Below are 10195 nucleotides of genomic sequence, written 5' to 3'. Positions count from 1 at the left end.
TCTTTTGGTGATTCCCACCCCCCTTTTAAAAAATATCTTGGTCTTTGTTCTATCTTGGTGGTGGTAGTTTTTAATCTGCAAATACAGCAAACATCATGATTCTTTCCTGGTTAAAACAAATAAATAAAGCAAATCTTTTGGATCTCCCTCACATTAATTGTATTACATCTGCCACCTCTTTTTCTGTCTCTCTCGCTCATTCTCTTTCTTTTTAAACAGGATTTTTTTTTCCCTATAGATGTATAAGAAATGACTACATCAGCCCAAGGCCTCATAAACTGACCGTTTGTCCTCTGGACACAATAGCGTGGCCAGCCCTCTGCTCCTCCTCTCCAATTATGTGCGATTAGTCTCAATGTGTTGTGTCAAGGAGGAGGAGTGTGCTGAGTGCTTATTATCTGTTTAGGTACAAGAAGAGCACATTTAGGCTCTGACTATGAATGAAAAGTGCGTCTTTATCAGCGCTCAAATCTAACTGCTGCTGTTCTTCAGGCCTCTTGCAAAATAGGTCCTTTGCAGAGAAATTTTGAATAAATGGTTGATAAACTAGATTGCAACCAGGGGGAGTTTTTAAAAACTCAATCACACAATTATCTTATTTAAAGTAAGTGTATATTGTTATATGCTGTGATTCAAGTGTAGAGCAAACATTTAATAGGTGCTACCTAGGATTAAGAGAGAATGACTTTTCTGCAGGGAACCCAAGCATATCCTTGCCTAGTGCATCCACGAGATGCTCTAATGCCTTTTGTGAAAATTCAGAGGTTTATCTGTAAGGAATCATCTGTGCCCACTTTAGCAGTAATGTCATTAGTAGGTTAGCTATACATCTTCATATCTTTAGTAGAGGCAATGCGTATATTTAGCATGATGCAATTAAAGTGATAGGTGGGAGACTGGGGGAGAATCCTTTTGCGTGTTAAACAAACTTAGCTGTCATAAAAACAGCAACTCTCAAATGTCTCTCTGCTCACTTCTATCATCAAACAAATTTTTCACCATCAGTTTGCATGTCCTTGTATTCACCACTTTTTCTGCTCCATTAGAGCACCTAGATGGATCTCGGAAGGCATAGGTCAAGTCGCAGTTAGATCATACATTTCTTTCTCACAAAAACTTGAATTGCAATGCCAAGTGATGGACTAACATCACAATAACAGCAATTTATTCCTCTTTGGATAAAACAGCAGTCTATTCTCAGTGCTAGATAAAGACCAGGGCAATGCAAACCAGCCATTTAGCTGAGTAGTTCAGCTAGTGGCAGCTCTCCTTTGGCGACTGTATAGGTTGCACACCAGCTTCATATTTTCTTGTTTAAAAATTAGAATTTGGAATGTTTTAAAAGGCAACACAGGTAGTTCCATTTGTACTGGTGAAAATACAGCAGAAATTATTTCTTCTGTAAAACCTGCAACTAAATCTGCCGCACAAAGAAAACCCATCCCTGCAGCAGCACCTAAGATGGTCTATTCTTTTTTTTCCTTTTACAATATAGAACAGCAGAACCATGAGAATATTTCCATTTTTTTCTCATGAAAATACATAAATTGGCAAGAATTCAATTTGCATTCGTGTGTTGTGGGTAGAAATCCAGTGTTTATTTCTCTGGGAGAAATTGTATTTTAACAAGTAAACTAGTAATGTATTTTCTTTTTTAAATATGTGGGAGCGGTGTGTACCATTACCTAAGCTTGAGACAGGGTGTAAGAATTGAGCTGTTCCTGCCAAGAGATGCCTAGTAAAGAAATACGCTTATTGTGTGATTGAAACCTAGAGAATCTTCTGTAAAATGTTAAAGATGTCATAGATCTGCTCTTTCTGGGATCCTCACATGGAAATATCTCTCATCTGGGCTCTTTGGAAGCTTGTGAGACACTAATGTTGTATATTATTGAATAATTTTAAAATGTTTTTATTTTCTCAAATTTTAATAAAATGCAAATATTGAGAAGGGAAAAATATAGCTGATTTATAAAGTTTATCCATTTATATTTCTTTTGAACTTCATAATTTACAATTATTTCTATGCATTAGTATTAGGTTCTATAATTGCAATTGAAATGCCCCATTTCATACTTGCCTATGTAATTATGCATGTGTTTGTTTCAAAAGGAGGCCTGTCTGCTTAGGAAATCATAAGAATTATTATGATATTACTCTTCCCCATGTACCTGTATCTTCTGATAAAACTCCTGCTTTTCCTTTGTCATACTAAGTAGATTTGGTTGGATGTAAGAATGTTTCTAATATTGCCTGTGGTCAGTTCTAATGTGGTGATATGAACAGCCACATACAAGTTGGTTATAAGAAATATATTTTATTTTATAGCAAGACATATGCTGTGAATTGGGATAAAAGTGCTAGAAAAGACTGGCTAAGAGGTTGATGCTATTTTGTATAAATTGTGTATTTTGTTGGCTTTTTGACTGAGCATGAAAACGTAACTTCCATTAGGGAAGGGTAATTTAGGTGCTCAGTATTCAGCAGAAAACTTGTCGGGGCCATAAAAGCTTTTCTGGCTGGTTCCTCGGGTGTTTTCAGAGAAGAGCTGCCCGCCCCTTGCTGATTTTCCCTTTGGCTTCAGTGTGGGCTGAATTTACCACTGCATACCTGTTGAATCAATTTGGGGGATCCAGCAGTTAACTGAGTGAATGGAAGGATTAGTGGCCCTCTGGAGCCCTATTTCAACAGCCAGGTGTCTGTCCTAAACTAGTTAACTGCTTTTGACAGTTGAAGAACCTGGTTTTAATACCATTGGCAGGAGGTTGTTGTGGCGGTGGGTTTTTTCCCTTCTCCCCACTACCAAAGTGGAACATACCCTCTCCAAAGGGTGAGACATTTTTTTAAATAGGAGTAGACTGTCCCCTCCCCTCAACCCAGCTTCCATGGAGTTTGTCTTTGTGCTTAGTCAGCATTTGACTCATTTCCAATCTATGCCAAACAATTCGGTGGCATTGTCTGCAGGACCCTTTCATTGGACTCTGGGGGAGGGAGCAGGACGCCCACCGGAGAAGGAAATCACAGTATATGTCAACACACATACCCACACACTTACAGGGAACATGAGGCTGTTTAGACCCTAGATCTAGGCTCCGGCTCCCAGATTCCAGGAACACTTCCCACCCCAGATCAAAATCTCCTGAGCTCAGACTGTATGAAATGTCATAATTGTGCTGAGTGTATCCCATAGAGGAAAGATTGATTTGAAAGTCAGACTGGGTCTCCTTAGAAACTGAATTTAGACAGAGGGCAAATACGTTTTCCTGAGTGGGCTATTTCCAAATTAGGAAGGAGCCCGTTGGTGTTTAACAAACCATTAAGCCTGAAATGCCACTTTTTAATTCTCAGATTTCGTTTTACCTGTAGAGCTTACTGCCCAGGCTATGGCTAAATGCTCCCTGTGTCCTCTGCCCTGGAAGTCTGTGCATTTGGAGTCTATATTTTGCCTTTTTTGTCCCCCTGACTTTTCAATTAATACATTTTTTAATAGATAAAACAGATCATACTGTGACTTTTAAAATGTCAACAAGCTTGTAAACAGAAATGTAATAAAGTGGCTAATAGGAGATTCAATAGTTAATAGAGGGCCTGAAGTGTGAGCAAATACAGTAGCTATATATTGGAAACCATGCAAGTGAAGATGGCTTTAGTATTGCAAACTGAGGAAGAAAATTGTTTTTAATTAGCACCTTCATAAGAACTGCTGATTAATACTGTTTTGTTTGGTGAAAAGCTTTCAGCTGAGTAATTTGTACAGCCATTACAACAGTTTTGTTAGAGCAGGACTCCTGTTGTTAAACACAAACAGCAGATGATAATGGTGGAAGATGAGTTTGTCATGTAACAATTTACCTTATTGAAAAAAGCTTTATATAAAACCCAATACAGTAGGTACCAGCAGAAATCACATATTTTAAATCCTTCCAAAATTGCAGTGTGCCACGCTTGTGTTTCTTTTTTTTTTTCCAGGGACTAGAAGCAGATTTTATATCATTTATAAAATTATATACACAATTTAAAGGTGGTAAAGCAGGCGCAGACCACTTTCTCAGCCACGGTTTACATCGGAGCCGTAAAGTGGCCGTGTATTCAAACAATTTCTAACTATATAAAGCAGGTTGGAAAATGGAATCCTAATTAAATAATGTTACTCAGATGTAAATTTGCATTGGGACTGAATGTTGGAAAATAAGAATTGGTGTTTCTGCCTTAGGTGGGTTTATCACACATAGGATCTTAAAAAAAAACTGTCTTTCTTAAGGGAAGTTTAATTAACATTTTTTTTTTCTGGAAGTGTTTTAACTGACCAGGGAAAAGAGTGCCCATGGAATGAGACCTGACCAGGAAATCAGAGGCTGATTTCAGTGAACTCCCATCAAATGGATATTGTGCTAGCCAGAAACATGGGAACTTTTTTTTCTTTTCAAATAAAATGCAATGGTAAAGCATATTTGCATTAAAATATTACACTAACCAAGGCTGGTAAGGACTGTAAATTATTGGAGTGGCGTAATAGAGCATGAGATTTTTTTTTTTTTTTAGACAGGCCTTTGGGGTAATAACAAGGGTTGAGGCTCACGACAGTGCCAAATAAGCTTTAGACAGCATAATAGTCTGCAAAGAAAGCCACAGAGCACTAATGTGAAGGAAGAGCTGTCCACCACATGCAGCAAAAATCACCAAAGGTCATTTTATGGTAGCAATTGTGACATAAAATTGGTGGTCATGCTACATGTCTAATACTCAGCACAGCTTTATAAATGATGGGCCCCTAGCGATGGCTGTCATTAAGTGCTTTCATCATAATAAACTTTAAACTGTTGGCTTTATGAATCGCCAGCTAGCTTCAGCTGTTCGTTGGATGGAGCTTGCAGTGCCTTAAGTGTGACAAGACCTATTAGGAATTGCAACCATGTTTCAAGCGTACTTGGCTTCCCCACTCCTGGGGTGATTGCTGCCTATTAAACCGCGTCTGGGAAGATTTTCCTCCAGCAATCTCTGATCAAGAGCTTTTTTGGGCTTTGACCTGCATTTCCTTCAAGACTTTCTCTGAGGAGTTTTATAAGAGCAAAACTCCAGAGGATTTATAGCCACTTCTGATTAATACCCTTCCAGTTTTTCTAGCAACTCTCCCACTGCTGCATAGAGAAAAGCTTTCATTCTTCCCGAGGTGCTTATTTGTGACCTTTTCTCTGCTTTCTGATTCCCTCTAACGTGTTCTCTTAGTGAAATCCTCGGGGCGGAACCAAGACAGTCGGTGAAGTTGTTTCAGCTGGAGAGACAGAGAAGGAAAGAGGGACGCCTTTATATTTTTAAAGAATCACAGGCAGAGCAGCCTGGCCCCGCCCATTTAAATACCCGCTGTGACGTCACCGGCAGCCCGCAGTACCAAACGCATCCTTAATAAGCCCTCGGTGTAAACTGAGCCTACACATAAAGATTTCATGATTCAAATTACACTTTCATTAACCTTTAGCATAGGAAGTCTTTTAGTTTCTATAAATCTTACAGTGGCTTACCGTCTGTCCTACGAATGTGAATAATAGATGTTTGGGGAAATCGCTCTTTAAACACCCAGGGTATTTAATTTATAAGGGCTAAATACATATTTCAGACTTACTTAGCGAGAACTTTAATTACTTCTTGTTGCTGTTTCTAACTTGGAGGTGCCCCCCCCAGGTTTCTTCTGCTTGACTCAGATGTTTTAGAGATGGTAAAAGCTTTCAGTGTCTAAGTCCCTGTCTTTAATACCCATTAGTCTTTCTTTTAAGCTAAGAAATGGCCTAAAGAGAGTTAAGGGAATGTCTCAGGTGTGGACCATTACACAATTAAATTAGCAAAACTCGGAGGGATTGGATTAGAACTCAGCGGGGAACACCTGGTTTTCTGCAGGGCGGGGCTCTCGCCGTGAATAGTGAGGGTCTCCCGCTTGGTAGTCTCAGTCACAGACTTGTCTTACCAGATACAGTGTTGCAGGCTAAACTATATTTCCCCGGGAGTAGGTTTCTGTGGCTGTCAGAGTGAACAGCAAAAGCATCAGTGAATGTGCCAAGCCAAGGGAAAACAGGAGTTGGGGGACTCGTGGCTTTTCACATACAGAGGCATCCGCCCATCCCTCCCCGCGAGCCAGCCAAGGGTGGACAAGTGCATTTGGAGGCTGCTGCCCAGGTGCAAGGGTGGGGGTGGGGTGGGCTGCAGAATGCCCCAGAACAAAGGCACCTCCAGGGGCCTGTGCAGAGGTCACCCGCTGCCTCCAGGGCAGATTAAGGAGGACTGGAGAGGGCATTTGGAGGAAATGGTGCTGTTCTTCTTTGGGAAATCAATTCGTCCCACCCTTAATAGAGCATTTGGCCCTCCTTCTGGAGTCCCAGGCAAATGTGCTGCCAGGTCTCCCCAAATCAGTTATTAACCGGCCCCTGTTTGAAGAGGCGTCACCTTTCTCGGCCTGTGCTCCTTCAATAGCCGGTGCCCCCTGAGAATCTGTCTGCTCTCTGCAACGTCTCACTTCCCTTTTCTCCCTCCTTTGGGCTCTCCCGCCCCTCTCTACCCAGGCTTCTTTCATAATTAGGCTGGAAGTGGAACTTTCCCCCACTCCCTTACTTTGAGATTTCTTTTTTTCCCAGTGACCTGGGCTGCACTTTGCCCCCACTCCCTGCCTGCCAATCTCTTCAGGGTTAGGGCCTCTCTCTTTCCATTCTTGCGGGCTCCCCCTCCTTGAGAGCTCCGGGAGGCCCAGCCTCCCAGAATCCGATCTCCTTCCAACACTGCAGCCCCCCTGCGGAGGAAGGAAGAGGCCTCCTCAGAATGAATGGCTGGTAAGGAGGTTTTTAATTTGTCTGGAGCTACAAGAAAAAGCCTCAGAGCAGCGTCCCTCCCTCACCTCGTGGGCAAGCCCCTCTGCCTTACCCGTGGGCGCCATCCCCTCACCCTCCGAGGCCAGGTCCAAGGGACAATTTGGCAGGGTGATCTGAAAATACTGGTTTCTTGTGTGAAAATCGCCCACTCAACCTAGAATAAGGACACCGTTTTGTAAATTAAATTCTATTTTTTGGTTGTTTGCAGCCCACCAATGTGAGCAATTTGGAAGTTTGGCATGTTTCTGTCAGGGTCAGAAAGTGAGCTCAGCCCATCATTGTCTTGATTTGCAATCTGCCTTCTGACGGCCTGAGCTCTCCTTGAGCTTGGGGGAATGTTACCATGCTGTCCCCAGCACAGAAGACAGTACATGTAAAAGGTTTGCCCACCTGACCTATGGTTTCACCTCCAGGTGCATTAGCCTTCATTTTCCTTCACAGGCTTTACTTTTAGGAGCAGAGGCTACAGCCCTGACTGGCCTATGTTTTGAGTGGAAGGCACTTTGTCTCTCTCTCTTTTCTTTTTTTTTTTTTTGGCCAAACCACTTATATAAGCAGCATCTCATGATGCCAGGAGAGGAGAATGAAGCAGTTCACAGCTCCTGAGTGTCCAAGGTCTTTCCTTTCTTCTGGGTATTCCTGGTCAGCCCACTTGAGGCCCTATAAGACTAGGCCTGAGGACTTGGGCTGGGTGACAGAGGTCTCAGGGTCTCCAGCTTGCATTCCTCCTGGCTGTTAGTGTTTTCCCCTCACCTCACAGCCAGGTGGTACTTCTAGCCTCTCCCTTCAGCCTCCTTCCGCCCCCCCCCCCCCAGACTAGATGAACTTGGGATGGTTATAATGTTCTCGATATGGATATGATACTGAAGGGGTTTATCTGGCTCTGCCCTTGTGTAGATTGAAAAAAAAGAAAATGGCAACAATATTTTGCAGCTCCTCCCATCAAGAAATGGAGTCTATTTCTGAACTTGACTTGGCTTACTGTGGACAATGGGACATTAGTAAATGTGAGTACAAGCAGAGGTCTGAAAATCACTTGCACATTGGAGTTTGCTCTCTCTTGATGCTTTTGGAACCCAGCTACCATGTGAAAAAGCCTGGGCTATCCTGCTGGACAGTGGGGACATGTGGCCCATTCACCCCATGATTCCAGCCATGTGAGTGAAGGCGTCCAGGACCAAAGAGCCCCCGGCAGACCTAGCTACAGACTAGACTGAGCGGATGAGCCAGGTGCACGAGCAGAGACACTTCAGCCCAGCTGAATCCAGCCCAAATTGCCTACTCACAGAATTGGGGGGGAATAAATGGTGGTTTTAAAGCAACTAAGTTTTGGAGCAGTTTGTTACACAGCAATAGATAACTGATGCAGTCCTTGATCTATTCTCTCTGAGGTACTTTTCTGCATCCTGAAGTGTATCTTGAGGTACCAAAACTTTTGACATAATTTTTGCCTAAAACGTGTTGAGTGACTAACATTTTGAAAATACAAAAATAGGATTCAGTCCCCACAAGCCTGACTCACCCTTCAGAAAACCAACCTATTACAAAAGCAAATCACTCTCAAGCTCCTAGGAGAGGACACAGAGAAAATGAGCTGCAGAAGAAAGAACAATGGACTCAGAATAACTAGCTTCTAGCCTGGGCTCCACCAGTAACAAACTGGTAATTTTAGGCCAGCTGTTTAATCTCTCTGGGCATCAGTTTCTTCCTCTTTGAACTAGATAATTTAATTTCCCATTTCATGCTAAATTCTGAAGTATTCAAGATAAAATCATTCCATTATCAATCAGAGCCAGAGATTTTGATCACTTCAGGGAGTTAGAATTCTCTGGTACTGCCAAGAAAGAGTGGTCTCACATTAGCTTGGCCCTAGAGAGTACTTAGTAATTCTCAGAGGACTTTCTCCTGTGAGGTTCTGGAAAGACCCCGATGGTTCACCTTGCTCTGCCCTGGAGGAGCTGCCTCAGGTGCTGCGGTGGCGGAAGAGCGGAGCAGTGGGGACCTGAGCTCCTCCATTTTTGTTCACTTGTCTAATAAATGCCTGTTGTGTGGTGGTCACCCTGTTAGATGTGGGGGATCGAATAGTGAACAAGAAAGACCCCATTACACCCCTAGTGGGAAAGACAAAATTGCTCTCCACACGTAGCTTGCATTCTAAATAATAAACATGTGCTAGTGCACTTATAAAATAATTATAAATTTAATAAATTCTATGAAAAACAGATATGGTCCTATTGATAGAGAATAATAGAGGGGCCCTACTTCAGACAGGATGGTTGCAGAAAGCCTCTCTGAGGGGTCTCAGTTGTGAGAAGGAGCAATCATGCAAAGAGATGATGGTGGGGTGAGGAGCTCCGACAGAGGGAATGCGGCAGGCAGGCCCTGAGGTAGGCCAGGGCCTGTTCCTCTGCGGAGTGAGAAGGAGGCCAATGTAGCTGGGACCTTCTGAGGAGGGACGTGAGATGGACGGGGGCCAGACTATGCAGGATTCAGTGAGTTTGGATTTTGTTTTGAGTCTAATGAGCAGCCATTGAAGGGTTTAGAGTAGTGAGAATGACATACTTGTTGTACATTTTTAACAGATCGCTCTGAATGCTGGATTGAGAGTAGTTTGGAGAAAGTGGAGATTCCAATCAGGAGGCTCCTGTAATGTAGTGGTCCTGGTGACAGAAAATGGCAGTGTGGACTGGGGACATGGTGACAATGGGGAAAGATGGGCAAACTGATTCAAAGCGTGTGTTTGACCTAGAATTAACAGGTCGACTTGCTGATAGAATTAACCACTAACTTGCTGCTAACTTCCTCTTAAAATTTCAGGTGAAAATATGGTTGGTCAACCTAAAAGCCTGAACCTAGTGCTTTAAGAATGCAAACCCTTTGCCCCAGTCATCTGCCTCACCCCACCTGTAAGGCCTGGGCTGTGTGGAGGTGTGGGAGGACGAACCACGGACAGGAGGGAACCTCCACACACTCCACTTCCAGCTCATGATCTGCAAGTTTATGGGCACTTGGGAATGGGGGTCTTCATTTCCTGATGGCTTCTTGGCCCCCGACATTGGCCCTGCCTGACATCTTCTTGTACTTCCTATACTTCTTATAGAGAGGGAGGTGGCACTGGCTGGACAGGACGGGGCTGTAGGACGAGAAGCCCATTTCTGTTGTTTTCGTAGATATTACCCCCAGGATATTACAGTTCATTCATCCTGTTTTCCTAGGCATCCACCACTCTTGGGGGTACTCAGGGAAACACCCAAGGAGGTCAGAGGCTGTTCTCTGACCCTGTCATGAGGCCCCTCTGAGCTGCATAAATACAGAGCTAGTAATCCCCTATGTGGCAGGAT

At 43.2% G+C, this 10195-nt stretch overlaps 1 protein-coding gene across 2 annotated transcripts in view; it reads left to right on the top strand.

Moving 5' to 3' along the window:
* The window catches only part of CAMKMT (calmodulin-lysine N-methyltransferase), a 362828-nt gene extending 362677 nt beyond the window's left edge, over positions 1–151 (top strand). For both annotated transcript variants that reach the window (XM_058551324.1, XM_058551323.1), the window contains one exon: positions 1–151. This exon is cut by the window's left edge and continues 431 nt beyond it. The gene's annotated coding sequence lies outside the window, so the exon portion shown is untranslated.
* The last annotated feature ends 10044 nt before the right edge of the window (positions 152–10195 follow it).

Source organism: Diceros bicornis, chromosome 12 (genome assembly GCF_020826845.1).
Source record: "Diceros bicornis minor isolate mBicDic1 chromosome 12, mDicBic1.mat.cur, whole genome shotgun sequence".
Classification (NCBI taxonomy): Eukaryota; Metazoa; Chordata; class Mammalia; order Perissodactyla; family Rhinocerotidae; genus Diceros; species Diceros bicornis.
Note: the sequence above shows the minus strand (reverse complement) of the source record. Positions and strands in the feature narration are given on the sequence as shown.